This window comes from Sylvia atricapilla, chromosome W (genome assembly GCF_009819655.1).
Source record: "Sylvia atricapilla isolate bSylAtr1 chromosome W, bSylAtr1.pri, whole genome shotgun sequence".
NCBI lineage: Eukaryota > Metazoa > Chordata > Aves > Passeriformes > Sylviidae > Sylvia > Sylvia atricapilla.
The window spans coordinates 12,859,258-12,886,796 of record NC_089173.1 but is presented as its reverse complement, the minus strand read 5'-3'; the positions used below and the strand labels follow the sequence as shown (position 1 = coordinate 12,886,796).

At 43.2% G+C, this 27,539-nt stretch overlaps 1 long non-coding RNA gene across 1 annotated transcript in view; it reads left to right on the top strand.

Annotated features, from left to right (window-relative positions):
* Positions 1-21,700, top strand: part of LOC136373278 (uncharacterized) — a 29,682-nt gene extending 7,982 nt beyond the window's left edge. Inside the window, exon 2 of the long non-coding RNA XR_010745612.1 lies at positions 21,332-21,700. This is a non-coding gene — a long non-coding RNA (uncharacterized lncRNA). The remainder of the gene's footprint in view (positions 1-21,331) is intronic.
* Positions 21,701-27,539: the final 5,839 nt, after the last annotated feature.

Below are 27,539 nucleotides of genomic sequence, written 5' to 3'. Positions count from 1 at the left end.
AGTTTGGTTTTTGACCTGGTGTTACTGTAAGGGTAACTTTCTGGGTTTTTTATTGCCTGACAGGATGCATTGTTAGGTGCCAGACCTAACTCCCAGCTGTGAGGGGGTGCAGGGATTGTGGATGGTGAAGGAGAGGAGGTTAGACCAGTGTTAGGGAATGGCAGAGGGTAAGAGGGGTTATAAATTGGAGGGGGGTAAGCTGGGGAAGGAACAGGGATTACAGTTTGGGAAGGTATGATTTTTAGGTGAGGTTGGAGGATTACTTCGGGATAAACTGTAGGAGGAGGCAAGTGTTCTAAGGGGTCCCAATTATGGCTAGCTTCTTTTTGGTTCTTCTGCTTTTCATTCCTTTGTTTCCCTTGCTGTAACTTACATATTTTTGTTGTTTTATTTTTGACTACTTGTTTTTGCCAACAGATAGCATAGAGTATCTGTTCAATACTTGAATCTCCTCGAGATTTCAAGTATTGAGTTAATTGTGAACACATCCAGGGGTCTTTAGTTCCACACCATGGCCATTTTGCAGGTAAATTTAGGTTAGGCCAAGCTTCTATGCAATAATGGATCATCTTGATTCTGTCTAAGCTTTTAGTGGCCTCATCAACCTCCCATAGTTCTAACATTTGTCCTAGTGGACTGTCTGGTGGAATATTTCTTATCTTTTTCTCTCTTTTCTCCTCAACTGGCTCCACTCTACTTATATACGCCCCCATTTTCATTGGGTTTCAAATAAAAACTACGGTGCTCTTACCCTGACAGAAACTTTACTTCAGGGCAATACAAAGCAAAATTATCTGACCTTGTTTTAACTAAACTTCTTTAAGGTGCCCCTACACACACACAAGTTTAAAGGCGGGCAACTCAAATTTTAACTCTCACTCACTCTTTGAACACTCGTAAGTAGCCCCAGGGACCCTCTCAGGGTTTGGGCACTACCCCTGCCAGTGCTCGGAATCCCCACAGGTAGCCTGGTGACCCGCTCTTAGGGCCTCAGCCACTACCCCTTAGCAAGCACTCCTTTACTCCCCTGCACCCGGACAGCGTACCTCTTCCCTGGGCACCCCCGACCAGTTCTACCTCTCGAACCCAGAAAGCGTACCCAAGATACCCCCGACCAATGCAGACTTTTATCCCAGCACCCCGACAGCTACCCCAGCCAGTCTCCAAAGCACCCCGAAAGCAGCTTATCTTTGCTACCCCAGCCGGTACTCAGATGCTCTGGGCCGTAGCCTCAGCCAGTGCTCTCTTTCTCTCCCCACACCCCGGTAGTTACCCCAGCCAGTGCCAACTCACAAGCCCCGAAACTAGCCTGGGCAACCCGCCCTTAGGGTTCCAGCCGCTACCCCAGCCAGCGCTAGCCTCCTGTGACACCCCGGGCTATAACCTCAGCCAGTGTGGTGTGTGCCTCACACTGCTCGAGCCCTTTTTCACACTTGAAATTGGCCCCAGTCTTTTCTGTCACTTCTTTGACGTGCCACTTACTCTCTAAATTCCTCCGCACGTCCAGAGGGGGGCGCCTATTCCCCTGGAGACGCCTCAGTCTCTCTCAGTTCACTCGCTTCCTGCTTTGGGGGGTCCGAGCTGCCGGCCCCCCCCCCCCATTCACTCCACATTCGCTCGTCTCCACTCCCGCCACCAGTTGTTCTTACCGATGCTCCTCAGTGGCGTCCCACGAGGCTGGCGAGCGTCGTCTTCTGGTCCGGGATGTCCAGCTGTCCAGGAGGTCCGAGGTCGGGCTGCGCCTTCCGTCCTGGTCCTCTTCTGGGCGTGGCTTAGATCCCGGATGAGTCCCCAAATTGTTATAAATGGGCCAGGAGACCTGCTCCTTTGAAAAGCCTTTATTAGTCAACTCTTTAAAAGGGGAACTCGAGGGGTTGCCTGCGCCGCCGCTGCTCCTGTCGCCGCCCTCGCTCCTGTCGCCGCTGAGGATCAGGTGTCAGTCGGACCTTCTGCTCTCGCCGCAGCAGAGTCGGGAGTTCCGGTCTCGCGGGAATCCCCGGCAACTCAACTGGGCTCGTGTGGTCTAGGGGCGTCACTTCTTCCCAGTCTCTTTGTGGTCATGGCGAGGCGGCAGAAGCAGAATTCAGTCCTTAGGTAGCTGAGGGTCTTCTCGTTGTTGTAGTGTCTCCCTTTTATCTGGATTTTGTGCTGGGTCCCGGCTTTTGGGTCCGCTTGCCGGCAACTGCACTTCGGTTTGAAGCGATGCACCATGGAAGTCCTTGGATTTTCCTATTAGGCGGGGCCAGCAGTTCGAGGAGCTGGTGGGAAATGGGGACAGCCTAGCCCGACGGAAGGGGAAGGGAACCCGGGGTTTTAGAGGGGGTATACAACTTGGAATAAGGTTTTGAGGGTACAAATTTTGGTACAAACAGCATAACTTCCTTAACAGACAGGTTACAACTGGCATAACATTTTAAACAGCATAACTTTCTTAACAAATGACAGACTGTGTCAAAAAAAGGGAATTTCTTACGTTTTATTCATTTCAGTCCCCCCTCTATTTCTTTGATCGGGCCTTTGCCCGCATCAATTGGCAGTTTTTGATTCATGGGAATATCTTTTATTTAGTTCTTCAGTTTGAGGTTCTAATTAAAGTAAAACTATTCTTTATAGGGCACTTTCCAGTTAGGCGCTGCTTAAATTTGCAGCATTTCATGCAATCTAATACTGCTTTATATCAAAACACGTGGGATTCACATGAGTGTGAACTCTTATAAGGGACTGCAGGTTCTCCCCGTCATAGATGGGATGGTGTGTAGTTCTCCCAAGAGTCCAGTATGAACCATTGTTTCGATCTCACCTGGTCTTGCCTCTTGGGTTGGGGAAGTGGGACAATAGCTCTTAGAGCATGCTCTTTCAATGTGTTTGCTCAATAGGACTATGTTTTAGTCCTCCCAAGAGTCCAGTATGAACCATTGTCTCGATCTCACCTGGTCTTGCCTCTTGGGTTGGGGAAGGTATTTAGCTGGCCTTATGGAGTTCCTTTCAGTGTATTCCCATTTCTTTTTCAGTTTTGATTAGCCCTTCTGTGGTGTGCCCTATGAGAGATCTGTAATGATATTATCACAACTTTTTTAAAACAGCTTAACACTTCATGGTATTTTAGAACAACTTACAGAGAACATTTTTAAATTACAGCTTTTGATAACAACTTGGAAAGATTTTGAACAACGGGTTTTTTTGTTGTTGTTGTTTTTGTTTGTTTGTTTGTTTGTTTGTTTCTAATTGGGCTTTGGTTGTCTTTTGAAGGTTATTTTAAGTGTGTCTGGGTCTCTAATGGTGGTCTATTTGGAGGGAGTCTTTGCTGGGGTATCAGAGACACTGGGAAGTGGCAATGGTCTTTTTATTCGGGATAGTTGTGTATGGTGAAGCCCCTATGTCTGACCTTGGTCGAACTCAGATTTTCAAGAGTGCTAGGGGCAAACATTTTAGCCAATTCATTCCAGTTTTTGTTATTAATTTAGTTAATACATTTTTGAAGGTTTTATTTATTCTTTCAATTCTTCTTGAGTTTGAGGATGCCAGGGTGTATGTAACTGCCATTTTATTTCTAAGGCATTAACAATATCATGCAGGACTTGTGCTACAAAGTGGGGGCCTCTGTCTGAAACAATGTTATTTACCAGTCTATATCGGGGGATGATGTGTTCTAGTAGTATCTTTATTACTACTTGTGCTGTTTCCCTTTTTGTAGGGAAGGCTTCCACCCAATGCGTTAAGTGATCAACTATAACCAAAAGATGCTTATGTCCTTGTACTGGAGGCATTTCTGTGAAGTTTGTTTGTATATTTTGAAAGGGTCTTAATGCTATTTGTCTTCCCCCTGGTGTGGGCTTTCTTATTACTTTTTGATTTACTTTTTGACAAATTAGGCATCTTTCGGTAACTGCTCTAGTCAGGTTATAGATTTCAACACATAGGTGTTCTCTCAGAAAATCATTACACAACTATTGGGTGCTCCAGTGAGTTAAGTTGTGGATTTCTGCCAGCATTTTTCGAGCTATTGCTTTATTTAGGAATGTTCTTCCATCTGGGGTCAGCCATTCCCCTTGCTTCCCTTGGTGTAAACCTAACTTTTTTATTTCTTTTAATTCATTTTCATCATATATGGGTTCACTAACTTTGTTAGCTGGTACATCATTTAAAGTAAGAATTTTTATTGGTTCTCCCAGCCTTTGAGCTGCTAGTTTGGCTGCTTGATCAGCTACTTGGTTGCCCTTTCCTTCAAATGTGTCCTTTTTTTGATGTCCTTTGACATGTACAATTGCTATTTCTTGAGGCTTTATAAGAGATTCTAATACCAATTTAATTAATTCTTTATGTATCCGATTTTTCCCCTTTGAATTTAGGTAGCCTCTTTCTTCCCAGATTTTTCCAAATGTGTGTACTATTCCAAATGCATATCTCGAGTCTGTGTAGATTGTACCTTGGTCTTGTTCTAATAAATCTAATCCCCTCTTGAGGGCATAGACTTCACAACACTGGGCAGACCAATGGGGGGGCAGTATTTCTTTTTCTATAACTTTTAAATTGTCCCTTTCCGTACCTTCGACTATTGCATAGCCTGATATTCTCTTTCCCTCTGTCACCCTAGATGATCCATCAATAAATAGCACTCTCCCACATGGTAGAGGTGTATCTTCAAGATCTTCCCTTACTTTTGTTTGTAAATCTATGATTTCCAGGCAATTGTGCTCTAAGTTTGGTGTGGGTTCCCCTGAGAGGAACTGGGCAGGATTTAGACTTTTTGATGTGATTAGCTCCAAATCACTGGTGCCGGTTAAAATCACTTCATATTTTAAAATTTTAGAATCAGTCAGCCATTGTTGAGCCCTTTGGCTCAACACTGTCCTGAGATCATGGGGTGTGTGTGCAATGATTTTTCCCTGCAGTGTCAGTTTTGTGCTTCCTCTAAAAGAACAGCTGTGGCTGCTACAGCCTGGAGGCAAGCCGGCCACCCTCTTGCAACTGGATCCAGAAGTTTGGAAAGATATGCGACAGGCTTTTTGTGTCCTCCCCATTCTTGGGTTAATACTCCATAAGCTATTCCCCCTTCAGAGTTAATGAATAGGTCAAACTTTTTCTTAAGGTCTAGGAGACTCAGGACAGGGGCTGAAGACAATTTTGTCTTTAGGTCTTTCAATTGTTCTTCATCCTTATCTGTCCATTTTACAGGTTCAGGTTGGACTAACTTCTCATAGAGAAATTTAACACTTTGGGAATATTTTTCTATCCATAGCTTGCAATAACCAAATAGTCCTAATAATTTTCTTGTATCTTTTTTTTTGGTTGGAGCTGAGACTGAGAGCATACCTGAGATTCTCTCAGGGCTTAATTTCTTACACCCTTCCCCAATGAGGTGTCTGAAGCAGGTGACCCACAATTCTATAAACTGCAGTCTGTTCTTTGACACTTTGAGGCTTTTTTTCCCCAGAAAATTCAGTAGATTAATACTGGTTCCCTTCACTTTATCCTGCTTTTTCCCCGACATTAGGAGGTCATCTACATACTGCAGGATTTGCACACCGTTTTTAGGGATAAACTGTCTCAGTAACTCTTCTAGGGCTTGCCCGAAGAGGTTTGGGCCTTCAGTGGACCCTCGAGGAAGACGAGTCCATCTCAGTTGCTGCCCTCTCTTACTTTCAGGGCACTCCCACTCAAAAGCAAACCAATCTCGGCCCCCCTCTGCCGAAGGACAGGTCCAAAAAGCATCCTTTAGATTTATTACAGTAAACCAGGACTGCTCTCCAGGAATCCTGCTCAGGAGCGGGTAGGGGTTTTGTACCACCGGGTGCCTGGTAATTGTCTTTTTGTTCACTTCTCTTAGGTTTTGCACTGCCTTTTTTACAGCCAGAATAGGAGTGTTGTGGGGTGACATACAAGGTTTTAATATTCCTTCTGTGAGTAGATGGGTTATAATTTGGGTTAGTCCTTTTTTCCCTTCTAGAGAAATAGGATATTGCCTGACCCTTATAGGAGGTGTCTTTTCTTGTATTTTTATTTCTATAGGTGGGATATCTAAATATCCATATTTTCTCTCCTCAGCCCAGACCTCTGGCCTGACTTCCCCTAAGTCTCTAACAGTCAGCCTCATGATTTGTAGCACCATTCTTCCTTTTCTAGGAAGAATCCATACTCCTAACTGAACTTGCAGGTCCTTTCCCAGCAGGTTACTGTCTACTTTGGGTAGATATATCGAATTAGTGACACATCTTTTGGAATTTTCTTTAATTTCTACATTTTTTATAACTGAAGCCTTGAAAGGCTCCCCTTCTGCTCCTAGGACTTCACATGTCTTTCTTCTAATCGCAATTTCAACTGGAAGTCGGTTAATACATGATTTATCTGCACCAGTATTTACTAAAAACTCAAACTCTTCATGTTGGGGACCTACTTCAATTTCAAAATTTACTATGGGCCCTTCTTGATGTTTCATGGGGTCCCCTAATGCATAGAGCCCATGACACCCCCAATCCTCCTTGACCTCCTTCCTCAATAATTTTTCTAATGCCTCTTGTTCCCTCATGACAGTCTCATCAAATGACATTTTTTTGCAATGTTTCTTAAAGTGTCCTATTTCTCCACAATAAAAACAGGCTCGGGTCTCTCCTGGTCTCTGAAGAGTATCCCAAGGTGGTGGGTTCCTTTCTCTTACCTTTTCTGGTAAAGATTTTGTGTTTCTTTCACTCTTAGTATCCTTTCTGAGATCCTTTATACTTTCCCTGGCCATGGCTACCATAATCCTGGTTTTTGCCTTTGTTTTTTCTTCTTCTCTCCTAAGGTATACTCTTAGGGCTTCCCTTAATAATTCATTTATTTCTCGGTCTTGCCAGTCTTTCATCTTTTCAAGTTTTCTTTTGATATCTGGCCAGGATTTTGTGACAAACTGTAACTTTAATAATATCTGTCCCTCTGGGCTATCTGGATCCAAATTAGAATATTGCTGGAAATTCCATCTGAGCCTGCTCAGCCAGGCTGCTGGGGTTTCATCTTTCTCTTGGGTCCTGTTAAAAGCTAATTTGGTGTTGCTACTCCGAGAAACTGATTCTTTAATACCTCTTATCATTAGGTTTCTATAATCTTCCATATTTCTCCTCCCTTCTCCTCTGTTTGGGTCCCACCCTGGGTCAGCTATTGGCAACTTCTGGTCACCGGGGGGACCCATTCGGTTTTCTCTTTCCCAGATGCGCATTCCTGCTGCTCTAACCAGCCGAACCTCGTCTGGATTGAATAGTATATTTAAGATGGAGTTTAGTTCTCCCCATGTATAAATATTTGGGCCCAAAAACTGGTCAATCTGGTTGGCAATTCTCACTGGGTTTTCAACTAGATTCCCCAGCTCTTTCTTAAAACTTCTGACTTCTGACACTGTTAAAGGTGTATTGACAAATCCTATTCCTCCAACTGCCCCACCCAATGGGACCTCCCTTAGGGGAAAGAGTTTGGTTTTTGACCTGGTGTTACTGTAAGGGTAACTTTCTGGGTTTTTTATTGCCTGACAGGATGCATTGTTAGGTGCCAGACCTAACTCCCAGCTGTGAGGGGGTGCAGGGATTGTGGATGGTGAAGGAGAGGAGGTTAGACCAGTGTTAGGGAATGGCAGAGGGTAAGAGGGGTTATAAATTGGAGGGGGGTAAGCTGGGGAAGGAACAGGGATTACAGTTTGGGAAGGTATGATTTTTAGGTGAGGTTGGAGGATTATTTCGGGATAAACTGTAGGAGGAGGCAAGTGTTCTAAGGGGTCCCAATTATGGCTAGCTTCTTTTTGGTTCTTCTGCTTTTCATTCCTTTGTTTCCCTTGCTGTAACTTACATATTTTTGTTGTTTTATTTTTGACTACTTGTTTTTGCCAACAGATAGCATAGAGTATCTGTTCAATACTTGAATCCCCTTGAGATTTCAAGTATTGAGTTAATTGTGAACACATCCAGGGGTCTTTAGTTCCACACCATGGCCATTTTGCAGGTAAATTTAGGTTAGGCCAAGCTTCTATGCAATAATGGATCATCTTGATTCTGTCTAAGCTTTTAGTGGCCTCATCAACCTCCCATAGTTCTAACATTTGTCCTAGTGGACTGTCTGGTGGAATATTTCTTATCTTTTTCTCTCTTTTCTCCTCAACTGGCTCCACTCTACTTATATACGCCCCCATTTTCATTGGGTTTCAAATAAAAACTACGGTGCTCTTACCCTGACAGAAACTTTACTTCAGGGCAATACAAAGCAAAATTATCTGACCTTGTTTTAACTAAACTTCTTTAAGGTGCCCCTACACACACACAAGTTTAAAGGCGGGCAACTCAAATTTTAACTCTCACTCACTCTTTGAACACTCGTAAGTAGCCCCAGGGACCCTCTCAGGGTTTGGGCACTACCCCTGCCAGTGCTCGGAATCCCCACAGGTAGCCTGGTGACCCGCTCTTAGGGCCTCAGCCACTACCCCTTAGCAAGCACTCCTTTACTCCCCTGCACCCGGACAGCGTACCTCTTCCCTGGGCACCCCCGACCAGTTCTACCTCTCGAACCCAGAAAGCGTACCCAAGATACCCCCGACCAATGCAGACTTTTATCCCAGCACCCCGACAGCTACCCCAGCCAGTCTCCAAAGCACCCCGAAAGCAGCTTATCTTTGCTACCCCAGCCGGTACTCAGATGCTCTGGGCCGTAGCCTCAGCCAGTGCTCTCTTTCTCTCCCCACACCCCGGTAGTTACCCCAGCCAGTGCCAACTCACAAGCCCCGAAACTAGCCTGGGCAACCCGCCCTTAGGGTTCCAGCCGCTACCCCAGCCAGCGCTAGTCTCCTGTGACACCCCGGGCTATAACCTCAGCCAGTGTGGTGCATGCTTCCCACTGCTCGAGCCCTTTTTCACGCTTGAAATTGGCCCCAGTCTTTTCTGTCACTTCTTTGACGTGCCACTTACTCTCTAAATTCCTCCGCACGTCCAGAGGGGGGCGCCTATTCCCCTGGAGACGCCTCAGTCTCTCTCAGTTCACTCGCTTCCTGCTTTGGGGGGTCCGAGCTGCCGGCCCCCCCCCCCCCATTCACTCCACATTCGCTCGTCTCCACTCCCGCCACCAGTTGTTCTTACCGATGCTCCTCAGTGGCGTCCCACGAGGCTGGCGAGCGTCGTCTTCTGGTCCGGGATGTCCAGCTGTCCAGGAGGTCCGAGGTCGGGCTGCGCCTTCCGTCCTGGTCCTCTTCTGGGCGTGGCTTAGATCCCGGATGAGTCCCCAAATTGTTATAAATGGGCCAGGAGACCTGCTCCTTTGAAAAGCCTTTATTAGTCAACTCTTTAAAAAGGGAACTCGAGGGGTTGCCTGCGCCGCCGCTGCTCCTGTCGCCGCCCTCGCTCCTGTCGCCGCTGAGGATCAGGTGTCAGTCGGACCTTCTGCTCTCGCCGCAGCAGAGTCGGGAGTTCCGGTCTCGCGGGAATCCCCGGCAACTCAACTGGGCTCGTGTGGTCTAGGGGCGTCACTTCTTCCCAGTCTCTTTGTGGTCATGGCGAGGCGGCAGAAGCAGAATTCAGTCCTTAGGTAGCTGAGGGTCTTCTCGTTGTTGTAGTGTCTCCCTTTTATCTGGATTTTGTGCTGGGTCCCGGCTTTTGGGTCCGCTTGCCGGCAACTGCACTTCGGTTTGAAGCGATGCACCATGGAAGTCCTTGGATTTTCCTATTAGGCGGGGCCAGCAGTTCGAGGAGCTGGTGGGAAATGGGGACAGCCTAGCCCGACGGAAGGGGAAGGGAACCCGGGGTTTTAGAGGGGGTATACAACTTGGAATAAGGTTTTGAGGGTACAAATTTTGGTACAAACAGCATAACTTCCTTAACAGACAGGTTACAACTGGCATAACATTTTAAACAGCATAACTTTCTTAACAAATGACAGACTGTGTCAAAAAAAGGGAATTTCTTACGTTTTATTCATTTCAGTCCCCCCTCTATTTCTTTGATCGGGCCTTTGCCCGCATCAATTGGCAGTTTTTGATTCATGGGAATATCTTTTATTTAGTTCTTCAGTTTGAGGTTCTAATTAAAGTAAAACTATTCTTTTATAGGGCACTTTCCAGTTAGGCGCTGCTTAAATTTGCAGCATTTCATGCAATCTAATACTGCTTTATATCAAAACACGTGGGATTCACATGAGTGTGAACTCTTATAAGGGACTGCAGGTTCTCCCCGTCATAGATGGGATGGTGTGTAGTTCTCCCAAGAGTCCAGTATGAACCATTGTTTCGATCTCACCTGGTCTTGCCTCTTGGGTTGGGGAAGTGGGACAATAGCTCTTAGAGCATGCTCTTTCAATGTGTTTGCTCAATAGGACTATGTTTTAGTCCTCCCAAGAGTCCAGTATGAACCATTGTCTCGATCTCACCTGGTCTTGCCTCTTGGGTTGGGGAAGGTATTTAGCTGGCCTTATGGAGTTCCTTTCAGTGTATTCCCATTTCTTTTTCAGTTTTTGATTAGCCCTTCTGTGGTGTGCCCTATGAGAGATCTGTAATGATATTATCACAACTTTTTTAAAACAGCTTAACACTTCATGGTATTTAGAACAACTTACAGAGAACATTTTTAAATTACAGCTTTTGATAACAACTTGGAAAGATTTTGAACAACGGGTTTTTTTGTTGTTGTTGTTTTTGTTTGTTTGTTTGTTTGTTTGTTTCTAATTGGGCTTTGGTTGTCTTTTGAAGGTTATTTTAAGTGTGTCTGGGTCTCTAATGGTGGTCTATTTGGAGGGAGTCTTTGCTGGGGTATCAGAGACACTGGGAAGTGGCAATGGTCTTTTTATTCGGGATAGTTGTGTATGGTGAAGCCCCTATGTCTGACCTTGGTCGAACTCAGATTTTCAAGAGTGCTAGGGGCAAACATTTTAGCCAATTCATTCCAGTTTTTGTTATTAATTTAGTTAATACATTTTTGAAGGTTTTATTTATTCTTTCAATTCTTCTTGAGCTTTGAGGATGCCAGGGTGTATGTAACTGCCATTTTATTTCTAAGGCATTAACAATATCATGCAGGACTTGTGCTACAAAGTGGGGGCCTCTGTCTGAAACAATGTTATTTACCAGTCTATATCGGGGGATGATGTGTTCTAGTAGTATCTTTATTATTACTTGTGCTGTTTCCCTTTTTGTAGGGAAGGCTTCTACCCAATGTGTTAAGTGATCAACTATAACCAAAAGATGCTTATGTCCTTGTACTGGAGGCATTTCTGTGAAGTCTGTTTGTATATTTGAAAGGGTCTTAATGCTATTTGTCTTCCCCTGGTGTGGGCTTTCTTATTACTTTTTGATTTACTTTTTGACAAATTAGGCATCTTTCGGTAACTGCTCTAGTCAGGTTATAGATTTCAACACATAGGTGTTCTCTCAGAAAATCATTACACAACTATTGGGTGCTCCAGTGAGTTAAGTTGTGGATTTCTGCCAGCATTTTTCGAGCTATTGCTTTATTTAGGAATGTTCTTCCATCTGGGGTCAGCCATTCCCCTTGCTTCCCTTGGTGTAAACCTAACTTTTTTATTTCTTTTAATTCATTTTCATCATATATGGGTTCACTAACTTTGTTAGCTGGTACATCATTTAAAGTAAGAATTTTTATTGGTTCTCCCAGCCTTTGAGCTGCTAGTTTGGCTGCTTGATCAGCTACTTGGTTGCCCTTTCCTTCAAATGTGTCCTTTTTTTGATGTCCTTTGACATGTACAATTGCTATTTCTTGAGGCTTTATAAGAGATTCTAATACCAATTTAATTAATTCTTTATGTATCCGATTTTTCCCCTTTGAATTTAGGTAGCCTCTTTCTTCCCAGATTTTTCCAAATGTGTGTACTATTCCAAATGCATATCTCGAGTCTGTGTAGATTGTACCTTGGTCTTGTTCTAATAAATCTAATCCCCTCTTGAGGGCATAGACTTCACAACACTGGGCAGACCAATGGGGGGGCAGTATTTCTTTTTCTATAACTTTTAAATTGTCCCTTTCCGTACCTTCGACTATTGCATAGCCTGATATTCTCTTTCCCTCTGTCACCCTAGATGATCCATCAATAAATAGCACTCTCCCACATGGTAGAGGTGTATCTTCAAGATCTTCCCTTACTTTTGTTTGTAAATCTATGATTTCCAGGCAATTGTGCTCTAAGTTTGGTGTGGGTTCCCCTGAGAGGAACTGGGCAGGATTTAGACTTTTTGATGTGATTAGCTCCAAATCACTGGTGCCGGTTAAAATCACTTCATATTTTAAAATTTTAGAATCAGTCAGCCATTGTTGAGCCCTTTGGCTCAACACTGTCCTGAGATCATGGGGTGTGTGTGCAATGATTTTTCCCTGCAGTGTCAGTTTTTGTGCTTCCTCTAAAAGAACAGCTGTGGCTGCTACAGCCTGGAGGCAAGCCGGCCACCCTCTTGCAACTGGATCCAGAAGTTTGGAAAGATATGCGACAGGCTTTTTGTGTCCTCCCCATTCTTGGGTTAATACTCCATAAGCTATTCCCCCTTCAGAGTTAATGAATAGGTCAAACTTTTTCTTAAGGTCTAGGAGACTCAGGACAGGGGCTGAAGACAATTTTGTCTTTAGGTCTTTCAATTGTTCTTCATCCTTATCTGTCCATTTTACAGGTTCAGGTTGGACTAACTTCTCATAGAGAAATTTAACACTTTGGGAATATTTTTCTATCCATAGCTTGCAATAACCAAATAGTCCTAATAATTTTCTTGTATCTTTTTTTTTGGTTGGAGCTGAGACTGAGAGCATACCTGAGATTCTCTCAGGGCTTAATTTCTTACACCCTTCCCCAATGAGGTGTCTGAAGCAGGTGACCCACAATTCTATAAACTGCAGTCTGTTCTTTGACACTTTGAGGCTTTTTTTCCCCAGAAAATTCAGTAGATTAATACTGGTTCCCTTCACTTTATCCTGCTTTTTCCCCGACATTAGGAGGTCATCTACATACTGCAGGATTTGCACACCGTTTTTAGGGATAAACTGTCTCAGTAACTCTTCTAGGGCTTGCCCGAAGAGGTTTGGGCCTTCAGTGGACCCTCGAGGAAGACGAGTCCATCTCAGTTGCTGCCCTCTCTTACTTTCAGGGCACTCCCACTCAAAAGCAAACCAATCTCGGCCCCCCTCTGCCGAAGGACAGGTCCAAAAAGCATCCTTTAGATTTATTACAGTAAACCAGGACTGCTCTCCAGGAATCCTGCTCAGGAGCGGGTAGGGGTTTTGTACCACCGGGTGCCTGGTAATTGTCTTTTTGTTCACTTCTCTTAGGTTTTGCACTGCCTTTTTTACAGCCAGAATAGGAGTGTTGTGGGGTGACATACAAGGTTTTAATATTCTTTCTGTGAGTAGATGGGTTATAATTTGGGTTAGTCCTTTTTTCCCTTCTAGAGAAATAGGATATTGCCTGACCCTTATAGGAGGTGTCTTTTCTTGTATTTTTATTTCTATAGGTGGGATATCTAAATATCCATATTTTCTCTCCTCAGCCCAGACCTCTGGCCTGACTTCCCCTAAGTCTCTAACAGTCAGCCTCATGATTTGTAGCACCATTCTTCCTTTTCTAGGAAGAATCCTTACTCCTAACTGAACTTGCAGGTCCTTTCCCAGCAGGTTACTGTCTACTTTGGGTAGATATATCGAATTAGTGACACATCTTTTGGAATTTTCTTTAATTTCTACATTTTTTATAACTGAAGCCTTGAAAGGCTCCCCTTCTGCTCCTAGGACTTCACATGTCTTTCTTCTAATCGCAATTTCAACTGGAAGTCGGTTAATACATGATTTATCTGCACCAGTATTCACTAAAAACTCAAACTCTTCATGTTGGGGACCTACTTCAATTTCAAAATTTACTATGGGCCCTTCTTGATGTTTCATGGGGTCCCCTAATGCATAGAGCCCATGACACCCCCAATCCTCCTTGACCTCCTTCCTCAATAATTTTTCTAATGCCTCTTGTTCCCTCATGACAGTCTCATCAAATGACATTTTTTTGCAATGTTTCTTAAAGTGTCCTATTTCTCCACAATAATAACAGGCTCGGGTCTCTCCTGGTCTCTGAAGAGTATCCCAAGGTGGTGGGTTCCTTTCTCTTACCTTTTCTGGTAAAGATTTTGTGTTTCTTTCACTCTTAGTATCCTTTCTGAGATCCTTTATACTTTCCCTGGCCATGGCTACCATAATCCTGGTTTTTGCCTTTGTTTTTTCTTCTTCTCTCCTAAGGTATACTCTTAGGGCTTCCCTTAATAATTCATTTATTTCTCGGTCTTGCCAGTCTTTCATCTTTTCAAGTTTTCTTTTGATATCTGGCCAGGATTTTGTGACAAACTGTAACTTTAATAATATCTGTCCCTCTGGGCTATCTGGATCCAAATTAGAATATTGCTGGAAATTCCATCTGAGCCTGCTCAGCCAGGCTGCTGGGGTTTCATCTTTCTCTTGGGTCCTGTTAAAAGCTAATTTGGTGTTGCTACTCCGAGAAACTGATTCTTTAATACCTCTTATCATTAGGTTTCTATAATCTTCCATATTTCTCCTCCCTTCTCCTCTGTTTGGGTCCCACCCTGGGTCAGCTATTGGCAACTTCTGGTCACCGGGGGGGCCCATTCGGTTTTCTCTTTCCCAGATGCGCATTCCTGCTGCTCTAACCAGCCGAACCTCGTCTGGATTGAATAGTATATTTAAGATGGAGTTTAGTTCTCCCCATGTATAAATATTTGGGCCCAAAAACTGGTCAATCTGGTTGGCAATTCTCACTGGGTTTTCAACTAGATTCCCCAGCTCTTTCTTAAAACTTCTGACTTCTGACGCTGTTAAAGGTGTATTGACAAATCCTATTCCTCCAACTGCCCCACCCAATGGGACCTCCCTTAGGGGAAAGAGTTTGGTTTTTGACCTGGTGTTACTGTAAGGGTAACTTTCTGGGTTTTTTATTGCCTGACAGGATGCATTGTTAGGTGCCAGACCTAGCTCCCAGCTGTGAGGGGGTGCAGGGATTGTGGATGGTGAAGGAGAGGAGGTTAGACCAGTGTTAGGGAATGGCAGAGGGTAAGAGGGGTTATAAATTGGAGGGGGGTAAGCTGGGGAAGGAACAGGGATTACAGTTTGGGAAGGTATGATTTTTAGGTGAGGTTGGAGGATTATTTCGGGATAAACTGTAGGAGGAGGCAAGTGTTCTAAGGGGTCCCAATTATGGCTAGCTTCTTTTTGGTTCTTCTGCTTTTCATTCCTTTGTTTCCCTTGCTGTAACTTACATATTTTTGTTGTTTTATTTTTGACTACTTGTTTTTGCCAACAGATAGCATAGAGTATCTGTTCAATACTTGAATCTCCTCGAGATTTCAAGTATTGAGTTAATTGTGAACACATCCAGGGGTCTTTAGTTCCACACCATGGCCATTTTGCAGGTAAATTTAGGTTAGGCCAAGCTTCTATGCAATAATGGATCATCTTGATTCTGTCTAAGCTTTTAGTGGCCTCATCAACCTCCCATAGTTCTAACATTTGTCCTAGTGGACTGTCTGGTGGAATATTTCTTATCTTTTTCTCTCTTTTCTCCTCAACTGGCTCCACTCTACTTATATACGCCCCCATTTTCATTGGGTTTCAAATAAAAACTACGGTGCTCTTACCCTGACAGAAACTTTACTTCAGGGCAATACAAAGCAAAATTATCTGACCTTGTTTTAACTAAACTTCTTTAAGGTGCCCCTACACACACACAAGTTTAAAGGCGGGCAACTCAAATTTTAACTCTCACTCACTCTTTGAACACTCGTAAGTAGCCCCAGGGACCCTCTCAGGGTTTGGGCACTACCCCTGCCAGTGCTCGGAATGCCCCACAGGTAGCCTGGTGACCCGCTCTTAGGGCCTCAGCCACTACCCCTTAGCAAGCACTCCTTTACTCCCCTGCACCCGGACAGCGTACCTCTTCCCTGGGCACCCCCGACCAGTTCTACCTCTCGAACCCAGAAAGCGTACCCAAGATACCCCCGACCAATGCAGACTTTTATCCCAGCACCCCGACAGCTACCCCAGCCAGTCTCCAAAGCACCCCGAAAGCAGCTTATCTTTGCTACCCCAGCCGGTACTCAGATGCTCTGGGCCGTAGCCTCAGCCAGTGCTCTCTTTCTCTCCCCACACCCCGGTAGTTACCCCAGCCAGTGCCAACTCACAAGCCCCGAAACTAGCCTGGGCAACCCGCCCTTAGGGTTCCAGCCGCTACCCCAGCCAGCGCTAGTCTCCTGTGACACCCCGGGCTATAACCTCAGCCAGTGTGGTGCATGCTTCCCACTGCTCGAGCCCTTTTTCACGCTTGAAATTGGCCCCAGTCTTTTCTGTCACTTCTTTGACGTGCCACTTACTCTCTAAATTCCTCCGCACGTCCAGAGGGGGGCGCCTATTCCCCTGGAGACGCCTCAGTCTCTCTCAGTTCACTCGCTTCCTGCTTTGGGGGGTCCGAGCTGCCGGCCCCCCCCCCCCCCATTCACTCCACATTCGCTCGTCTCCACTCCCGCCACCAGTTGTTCTTACCGATGCTCCTCAGTGGCGTCCCACGAGGCTGGCGAGCGTCGTCTTCTGGTCCGGGATGTCCAGCTGTCCAGGAGGTCCGAGGTCGGGCTGCGCCTTCCGTCCTGGTCCTCTTCTGGGCGTGGCTTAGATCCCGGATGAGTCCCCAAATTGTTATAAATGGGCCAGGAGACCTGCTCCTTTGAAAAGCCTTTATTAGTCAACTCTTTAAAAAGGGAACTCGAGGGGTTGCCTGCGCCGCCGCTGCTCCTGTCGCCGCCCTCGCTCCTGTCGCCGCTGAGGATCAGGTGTCAGTCGGACCTTCTGCTCTCGCCGCAGCAGAGTCGGGAGTTCCGGTCTCGCGGGAATCCCCGGCAACTCAACTGGGCTCGTGTGGTCTAGGGGCGTCACTTCTTCCCAGTCTCTTTGTGGTCATGGCGAGGAGGCAGAAGCAGAATTCAGTCCTTAGGTAGCTGAGGGTCTTCTCGTTGTTGTAGTGTCTCCCTTTTATCTGGATTTTGTGCTGGGTCCCGGCTTTTGGGTCCGCTTGCCGGCAACTGCACTTCGGTTTGAAGCGATGCACCATGGAAGTCCTTGGATTTTCCTATTAGGCGGGGCTGGCAGTTCGAGGAGCTGGCGGGGAATGGGGACAGCCTAGCCCGACGGAAGGGGAAGGGAACCCGGGGTTTTAGAGGGGGTATACAACTTGGAATAAGGTTTTGAGGGTACAAATTTTGGTACAAACAGCATAACTTCCTTAACAGACAGGTTACAACTGGCATAACATTTTAAACAGCATAACTTTCTTAACAAATGACAGACTGTGTCAAAAAAAGGGAATTTCTTACATTTTATTCATTTCAGAAAGTAGGTCCTGGGGAGGAGGTGTTCCAATTTTTGGTTGGAGGGTAGATAAAGAGATCTCAGAGGTGGCAACGGAAGAGAAAAAGTTTGAAGTCCCTAACACAAAAGATGTGGTAATTAAAAGAAATACCAACAAACGAATAGGAGATATTTTATTGATCCCTGAACTTAATGTGTTAAGAAAAGATCTAGAAATATTGTTAAGAATGGGGGTTGCGCCAAAAGAATAATAAAAGTTTGGCAAAAAATAAATCTTCTAAGAGAGGGAGAGAAAATATGTTGATAGTTTGTGGGAGAATCTTGCAAAGAGGAGAATGTTGAAATGTGCTTAAAAAAAAAAAAAAAATATATATATATATAATGTTTGCTGATTGGGGATAATACGTACTTTTGGGGAAATTTGCGAAAAAAGAGAGCTGCTTGAAAAAGATTAATGCAGTTTTACAAATTAATGAGGAGGTTCATTTTTAAAAGTTTTAAAGCATTTTTGGGTTTTAGAAGTCTTAAAAGGATGGTTTCTGTGATTTTTTTGAGATTTTCAAAAATTTTTAGAGGTTTCTTTGGTTTTTAGAGGTCTTAAAAGTTTTTAGAAAATTTTGGGGGCATTGAAATTACCTGAAGAAATAGCTATAAGAGATCAAAGGTGGGGATGACCTCCGAAATGGGAGGGAATAGTTTTGATGAAATAGGAGATTGGAGTCAAAAGAATTGTAAGAAAGTTCTGGTGTTTGATAAGAAGGTATTAGAAGTTTAAAGAATGTGGTGAGGAAGAAAAAGAAGGAATTATGGATGAAATTGGAATTTTTCATTACTGGGAATTTTTTTAAACAAAAGTAATACTCAAATGCCATGAGTGAAAGGTGTGTTAGGAGTCCAGATGTAACCCAAATGGGAACCCGAAAGTAACACGCTAAGAGGTAATGTTTGGACTGTGAAACTGTTGTTTATGAAACAAAAAGAGATTAATGTTAAAAAGGTATATTTTTACAATTGCAAAAATGGGAAGGACAATTCTTTAATCCCACAGCAAGAAGATGCTTTTTCAAGTATCACAAACAACTGAAGCTGCAGTATGACTGACAACTAAAAGGCTACAAATTTTGAATCAACACCAACAAGATCAAAAGACTAGTGTAAAAACTTAAGAATCAACTGTAAGATCCCAACCAAGTAATACCAAGTTGAATTTTACACAAAACTGAATAATAATGAACTAAAAAAGACTCAAATAATTAAAAAAAAAATTTGGACAAAAAACTTTCTCTGTTTTACTTCTCTGCATAACACTCAAAAATCAGTCCGGTCTGTCAGATCCTCCTACTTCTGTTTCTTCACAACTACAAAGAAAATGAACTTTAAAGTAACCCTACTCTACAAGTATAAAAAATTAAAGTTAAAACGTGTAGTATTGTTTTAAAAGTGTTTGTCACCCACTGTGTAATGTTGCAAGTACATAAAGATCACAAGAAGAGGACTGGCTCCATATTCTTGGCATTTTGGCTAATTTATTTTAAGTTTTATACCTTACGAAACAGACAATATGTTTTTGTCTCTTTTATTTTTCCTAATTGTTTTGTGTATTTAAAGTACCTCTTTCATACTAACTTAAATATTCTTTTATTACTCATCAATCAGTGCTACTAATGTACTAACTGAATATAGCCTAAAGAAGAAGGGCAAAGAGAAGCACCTATGCAAAATACCAAAGGGATATGTTGGTGTTCACAGAACATAAGTGTGAATTACTACCCAGCAGTGTAGTAAGTAAGGAAAAAGTTTTCAACTAAACTTGTACTGCGTCAAAGTTAACACAGTAGCTGTGATTCTTTTGTATACACACACAAACATGCAAACATTTGTAACCAACAAGGGACTTTCTTCAATTATGCTAGCAGTGTTGTCCCCACAAAAAAGTACAATTAATCACTGATAGAAGTCTAATACTGTCAAAATAATAATAAAAAAAATTTCTCAAGAACAATTTTTTTTCTGCTATTTGAAAATCACAAGAAAAGATACAAAGATTTGCTCTTCTAAGTGAGTATGTCAAAAATAATTTAGGTACTAATCATATAACTTTATAAAATGGAAAACTTTGTCATCCACCTCTTACATTGGAGGTTGAGATGTAAATAGTGGTTGAGATGGGTTCTTTGGGGAAGTCTTTATAAGTTTGTTAAAAGACTTTTGGAGGTGTTTTGTTTTTCTTTTTAATATAAGATGGCAAATTTCTCTTAGGATAGAGTATGAAAAATGATAGTATGAATAACAAGATACTTGCTGCTTTATAATACTATTGTGGTATATGCAAGATTTTTTTAGTAATTTCTTTTCTTTCCCTGTTTGGTGATACTAAGTGACACTATTGTAAATTTTGCAAAAACTATTTTAGGGGTTTTACTTAGTTTTCCAACTTTTTTGCAGATGAGATCTGTCTCACAAAAGTAGTAGTGTTAATTCCCATCAAAGGGAGTTCTCATCAAAGTTTCTAAAAAGTACCTAATCTCTTAAATCAATGCATAACAAATCAAGTGAGTGTCTTTAGCCTTAAACAAAAACAAATCCTATAGTGTATGTATTTTTCTAAATTCTCCTAAAATAGTAAGAGAAATCTTCTGGAATGTCAAAAATTCATTGTCTTTCTACTCTAAGAGCAGGCTGGGCAGAGGATCTGCCCACCAAAAACCTTCAGTATGATAAGGCTCTAACATCAGAATATTTATTAAGTCAACAAGTTAAGAATAGCCCATAAATACCTTAATAGAAAAGAAAGAAGGGGTAAAAATAGGTAGGGTTTTTTTGCACTCTGTAGTTTAAGTTATTTTTGTTATTGACTAAATTTTTCTCCTTAAGTTTCCTTTTAACCTGTTCCTCGATCCTGGTTGCAGTTTAAAAAAAAAAAAAAAAAAAGGTGGAGGCTTTCAAAAATTAAATGATATCAAAGGTGGTTCCCTGAAGAAGAAAATGACACCCTAATTTCAGTAAAATGATCATGCAAGAAAATCACAGTAAATTGAAGATGCAGTTATTTTAGTTTTACTCAAAGTACAGTCTGGCCAGCACGATTAATTGTCAGTTCTAAAAGGGCTTTGCAGCTGGCCTTTGGAATTAAGGGACTTTACTGCCTTTTAGTGATGCATGTATACATATATCCTAGTGAATGGGGATTACTAGTGTCTGTTGAATGGGAGATGCTTGATTAACATAAAACAACTTCAATTAAAAAGTATCAAAAACTATTTGCCTGAAATTGAGCAAAGTGTGACAAAGAAATAAGAGAGCAAACTCCAGTCAAGACCACTGTATTTCGCCACCAAGAAGAATCATACACCAACTGTAAGATGCACTCCCATAGGCCTAGTCAAGTGAAAATATAAGTCAAAGAACTGAAACTCTATTTCTGTCACTCACTCTTTTGTCTTTCAAAGATCATAGCAAAATCATAATACAAGTGCTACCAAAAACTGTAAACTGAAGTTTTTTTCTAATACCCATATCAACATTCACTATTATAACCCATCCAAATTACATTCTTACATATGTGTAAAATTAGGACCAATACTAAAATTTTTAGAAATTAACTATCTATTTGGCTAGTCATTGGTGTAGTCCAAAATAAGCAAATATTAGTAATGTCAACAAATCCTAAAATAACTGCATCTAAATAGATAATATAGAAAACCCTTTTTATCAGTGGAAAAATAAGCAAATAATAAAGGCTAAAAAACAAAGAGAATGGCTCAAACCAAATGATGGTTAAAAAGAAAAAGGGAGGAATTGTTATAAATACCTATTATAAAGTTGGCTTTTCACAAGATGTGTGCTCTATGATTAATAACTTTGTGGTAAGAATATAAGTTTTTTTTTTTTTATTGCTGCTGTTAGTAAAGAAAATTAGACATAGTGGTAGTAGTGATATAGTATGCTTAAACTGTCTGTTTGGCTGGGATAACATCCAGTGACCATGCAAAAAAGACCCTGCTATTGATACCCCGACTATCAGCATCTACCATCTGAAGAAAGCACGGACCAAGGCCCAATCTGGAGGTGATAATGAAGACACAACCAAGAAACACGCATGCTCTAAAAAGGCGGACTTAAGGAGGAGCCACGCAAAATAGTTCCTAGAATATGGAAACTAGTTTATGGAAAAAAATGAATCTTCAACAGACTGATACAATAGAAAGGGTATTTAAAGAAAGCCTGTGAAATAGCAGTTTGTGGACTTGGCTGAGTGCCAAGTCACCTGGCCGGCCATACTTTGCTTTTTTTTCCTTATCTCCTAATTGTCTTATCTTTTATTAAACCTCTTTCCTAAAATCTAAAAAGTGAATCTCGTTTTTCACAATCCCTAAAAATTTACTAACACATTTTTTTCTGCTGGCTGTCAGCTGAATTCTCAGATTCTGCTTTACAAGATTTGAATTCTGTTTCATTTTGGGATAAAATTGGACAATTATTAACTTTAAAGGTCAAAAATGGTGATAAAAAAGCTTCTATATTTATTCCAATATTTTTACAAGCTCGCAAGCAGCTGTTAGAAGCAGAAAAAAGCAGACAGCCACAGATAAATTCTCTAAAAAATCCTTCCCTTTTTCCTGATTCCTCTCTTCCTCAGCTGAAGGGGCTTAGCGACTCTCCCCAAGAAACAGGACTCCAGGACTGACTATAGCAGACCGGGACTCCTGAGTCCCCCACAGTACCACGTGGTGGAGGGGAATGGCAGACACCAGGTGCTTGCTGCTTCTTCCTACAATCCCTTAATCCTCCTTAATCCCCGCCCCTACTCCATATCCCTTGCCCAATCCATTCACACCTTTGGCTGTCCCGCCCCATCCTTCCTCCCAGTGGCTCCCCCTCCCTCCGAGGTGCCGCGGGAGTGAGGACAGGGGCGAGTCTCTTCAAGCCTCCAGCCCCGGTGGGGATGGGGGTGGGCAGCTCCCAGCTCACAGCCCCTCGTGGCAAGGGGACATGGGCAGCCTCCTCTGGGACCCTGGGAGAGGGGAGGGAGCTGCCTCTTGCTGGACTCTACGGGGTGGGGGAGGGAATACCTCCTTGCCTCCCTGGGAAATGGAACAGCAGCAGAATTTTTAGGAACTCAGAAAGATGTTGATGAAGGCATACCCTCTGTGGCACCTGTAGTTTATCTTGGTAAGAGAAATGGCACGAGAACTTACCAACCATTATCCTATCAAGATAAAAAGGAGATTTGCAAAATACAGAGAGAATTTAGAAGACTCAGTGAAATTTTTAAAGGCATGATGAGGGCAACTTTTAATTCAAATGAAATGGTACCTACTGACATCAAAGACCTATTCAGATGCCTGTTAAGTCCCACAGAATTTGATCTGTGGCAAAGCAGGTGGAAAAGAGCTTTGACAATAGTATTACAGGAGAGTCACCAAACTCCTGGCGAAGCAAAAGACGATGATAATGATATTACACATGATCATCTGTGTGATGAAGGTGATGGGAACTGTCCAGACAAGCAAACTCGAGTGTTATCCAAGTCAGTCTTAGATAAGATCTGTAATGTTGCAGAAAAATCATTTCATCAGCTACCAACAATAGAAGTTAAGGGCAGTTATGTTAACATTAAACAGTTTCCTTCAGAGAATTTCTTGCAGTTTGTGGACCGTCTGAGAACACAAGTGGAAAGACAAGTGCAAGATCTGGTGGTACAGGCAGAATTGATCAAGGAGATGGCTCAGAGGAACGCTAATGAGACCTGTCATAGAATTATTCTCAGCCTTCCCCTCAACCCATCGCTTAGTCTTGCACATATGACAGAAGCCTGTACCAAGAAAGCAGAATTGTTCAGTGCACCTGAAAGGAATCCAGGACTGGCACACCCAGAGCCTGTGGCAGCTGCGGTAACAGGACCAAGGAGGCAACCAATGTCACCAGAACAGCTGAAGCACATCATCTGCCTCCATTGCAAAAAGCCAGGACACTTTGCCAGAACCTGCCCACAAAACCAGAAACAGAAGAAGTTCAACAAACAAAAAAACTGAGCTTACAGCGCGTACCCGCTGCTGATAAAAATACGTGCAAAGATATAAATATAGCAGCACCTACACTGGCGAATGCCTCTCTCTTAACAAAAAAGGAGGAGGACGGGACACACAGTGTGGGGGTACAGAAAAATAAAAATGTCAAATGTTCAATTAACAAGGTTTGGCAGCCACGAGGCCGATTTAGGCTCATGACTACCAAAGGTTTTCATTTCAGGTCTACTGATTGGACAGTCATTACAGTGGACCTGTCAAACTTCTCACAGGACCTGACAATTTACCACATGGGACTGGACAGTGAGTATTTTGCTATTGAGGACACATCACACGCACCCTTGGAGACTGAGGTAGCTCCCATGACCATTAAGGGAGAGATAACAAGCCTTATGCTGTTGGCACGCTGCATGCACCCACCATTTTACCTGGTAGAGGGGCAAATTCTTGCCCAGGCCATTCCTGTCCCAGCAGAGATCACAGCAGATGGAAAATCACCTGAAGTTTACTGGGCAGAGGTGGTGGGAGAGAATAAACCCTGTATGGCATGCAACCTAGCCTGTGGGTCAGATCACCTCCATGTGGAGGGAATGCTGGATATCAGAGCGGACAACACGATTATACCTGAGACCATGTGGCCATCACATTGGGAATTGCAACCCGTAGCAGGCAAACTTCAGGGCATAGGTGGAATCACATTGGCAAAAATTTCAAAAAGCATCGTGCAAATTGAGGGACCTGATGGAAAATTGGCAAGTGTCTGTCCATTCGTTGCAGAATATAAGGCCCCCCTGTAGGGGAGAGACACCATGTCCCAGTGGGGAGTCCAATTGGTCATTCCTAAGACACCCCAGGATTTTTGAAAATAGCCACTGTGGAGCGCCCTACCCAAAAGTTAATATGGTTGGATAATACCCCAAGATGGGTAGCACAGTGGCCATTGGGCAAAGATATAGAGAATGAGCATCTTTTCAGATTGCTTTTAAAGCTCATTTATTTAGTTTCTCATCGAGAGCATCCATTCTGTGTGATGCATGTAAGGTCACACACTGATTTGGCAGGTGAAATTGCAGAGGGAAATCATCAGGCAGACTCCCTTGCTGCACCAGCTGAAAAAGCACAACTCCCTGATGTCTTCCAACAAGCAGAGTCACCAGCAATACCATCAAAATGTGCTAGGTCTGATCCATCAGTTCCAGCTATCACGGAGTCAGGCTCGAGCCATTGTGGCCATCTGTCCCAACTGCCAGCTCCAGGCCATGCCATCGATGGGCATGGAGGTTAACCCCCAAGGCCTTGGCAGTTGTGAAGTGTGGCAGACAGACATCACACACATTCCTAGTTTTGGTGGCCTCAAATAATGTAAGCACTGACACATATTCAGGCGCAGTTTATGCCTCTGCCCATGCAGGAGAAAAGTCTGTGCACGCCAAGCAGCACCTAGTGCAAGCTTTTTCAGTGTTGGGGATCCCTAAAGAAATCAAAACTGATAACAGCCCCGCGTATGCATCCAAGGAGTTCCTGGAATTTGTCCAGCAGTGGGGAGTGAAACGTAAAACTGGCATCCCTCACTCCCCCACAGGTCAAGCTGTGGTTGAGTGTGCACACCAGATCCTCAAGCAGGTCTTGGCTAGACAGAGAAGTTCAACTGTGTGGATGTCTCCACAGCAGAAGCTCTGCAAAGCCATGTTTACCATCAATTTTCTGAACTGTTCGTTTGAAAATATGAGTCCACCAGTGGTACGTCATTTTAATAGTGGAAATCAGTTCAAATTGTCTCAGCATCCACCAGTCTTGATTATCCAGAAACTTGGAAAACCAAAGGTCCCTATGAGCTCGTGACCTGGGGTCGTGGCTATGCATGTGTGACTACTCCCTCAGGCCCTCGGTGGATTCCCCAGAGGTGGGTGAAACCTTTTGTCTCCAAAAATCCAGCTCAAGCAGAAGGGGATGAGAGGAAAGTAGCCATTGCTTCAAAGAGAAGACGCCGCCAGATGGAGGAAAAAGAAACTTCCTAGGTGTGGATTCCTTCCGGCAGAAACAGAAACTTCTACCACGTTTTAAAAATATTGTTTTATTTCTTGTTATTCTTTTCCTTGTAAGAATAGCGTTCAGAATCCTATGTTGTTTAATTTTCAAAGCTATCAATAGTCTCATACCTTCTACCTCAAAAGTCAACCACACAGAGTTTGCAAACCTAAAGCAGTCTGACTTCCCCACTAATTGTGAGTGGTGGGAAAACCCACATTGTGTGTCAAAATGAACCTCATGTTTTTCTTGTAACTTTGTTAAACAAAAAAGGGGGAATTGTATTTCTCTGGGGAATGGTTTTTCCCCAGGACTCCTGAAGCCTGTAACCATGTAGTTTGACCCTTCCTTCCTTTCTTGACCCAATTGGCTGAGGTCCAGCTATCTTTCCCTGAGCAGACTAGATAAGGCCCTGTTCTTCCTCGATCGTTCTCTTTCCTCCCTGGAACCCTTTGAGAATAAATGCCTTGGACTAATTCCGGGGGTAAGAGCCTCTTTTGGAATCTTTTGTCTTGTCCCTGAGATATTCCCCCAAAGCCTCTCAAGGAACTGAGCTGACCAAGGAGCCCCAGGGTGGTACGGGGGTTTATTTCACTCAGGTATCAAAATTAGGTGTCTAGATCCTTTGTTTCAGTTTGCTCAGTAGTGTTGCTGCAGTTCTGAACTCTCTCTGACAGAAGTTTTTGGCAGATTTCTCAGAATGCAGTCTCTTAACATGACTGTGCAAAGTGGTACGAGAACACCTGGGATCCATGAAGAATCTTAGTTCCTTAAAAATATTACCATTGATAAGATAAAAAACAATTTTCCTCTGGGAACCTCTTTTGAAAACTTATTTTTGAAAACATAAGTTCACAAAATAACTTTATGTGATGGGTATCATCAAGGGAAGTGAAGGAGGTCAGTTTGCCAAAAAAGCTCTCTGCATCAAATTTTCTAATTTCATCATCAAATGGACTGCAGAGCAGAAATTGATTTCGTGTTTGCATTTTCCTTTCTGATCTTTTGGCCCTGGCTTTTACATACATGCTTTCAAAATAAATGCTAAGCACTATGCATTGGCAGCCTTAGATTACTGCAGTATCTCCAAATTAGTTTGTCGTGTAGATAGACTAATGTGGTGGTTTAGCATGAATGTGAAAAGTTTTTTTTTTTTCCTAAGGAAGTTCTAGCATGGATTGTGATTGACAACTTGGCCAAGAGTGTTTTCTATGCCTCTGAAAAAAAAAAAGTCTTAAATCAAAAATCCCAAGTGACTCGGCCCTTTCCTTTTCCGGCTGGCAAGGAGCTAACATCACCTCGAAAGTCAGAAGTTCGGGCTGGGCTCCCTCCCCGGGAGAGCGGTTGAGGCTGACCATGTCTTCTCTTCCCCGCCCTGGCTCCTCCAATGAGGAGAGAAGGAGGACTGAAGATCAGCAGTCCTGGCCCTGCACCAGGACCACAGCGGCCTCTGCTAGAGCCTCTGTTCCGAAGGAGAAGAGACTTTTTTAAAAAAACTTTTCTCTGGAGCTCCAGGGAGCTGATCCAATTTTGAGTTGCTTTAGATCTGGTGGAGGAGAGTGGTCCATCAGCATTCCTGAGAATGCTCCCCCTCCCCCTTCCTTCCCCCATAACCTGCAGCCTTGAAGTTCCAGGAGTCAGCTGGACAGGAGAAAAAAAGATTTTGTGCAAAGACATTAAGCGTTTTCCCTCCTCCATGGAAGACAGAGTGATTTAGAATGTAGAGAGACAAAGTCAATGAAAGAACTGAGAAAGACTATTGGAAGATGGGATGGAGGAAGTGGACATTTCTGACCGGACTTCTCTAGATGAGAATTATGGGGAAATGGACTGTTTTTGTGATATCCTAATGCTGCTTGGGGGAATGCAAGTTCTAGCCAAAGGGTTATGTATATTGATACACATGAGATTTAATGGAGAATTTTGAATAGAATATGTCCCCGGCTCCTGGGGAAGAATAAGGAGGTCTCTATTTCTTTTGAGATAGAGGCGATTTTAGATATAAAAGAAAATCCTTGTTTTATACTAGAAAAGCATTCTTAAAAGGATACCCCAAACATGCGGAAGCCCATAAGCAGCTTGGGAAGCTGTTATATGGGTGGGACTGCACAGAATGTGCAAAAATTCTGGG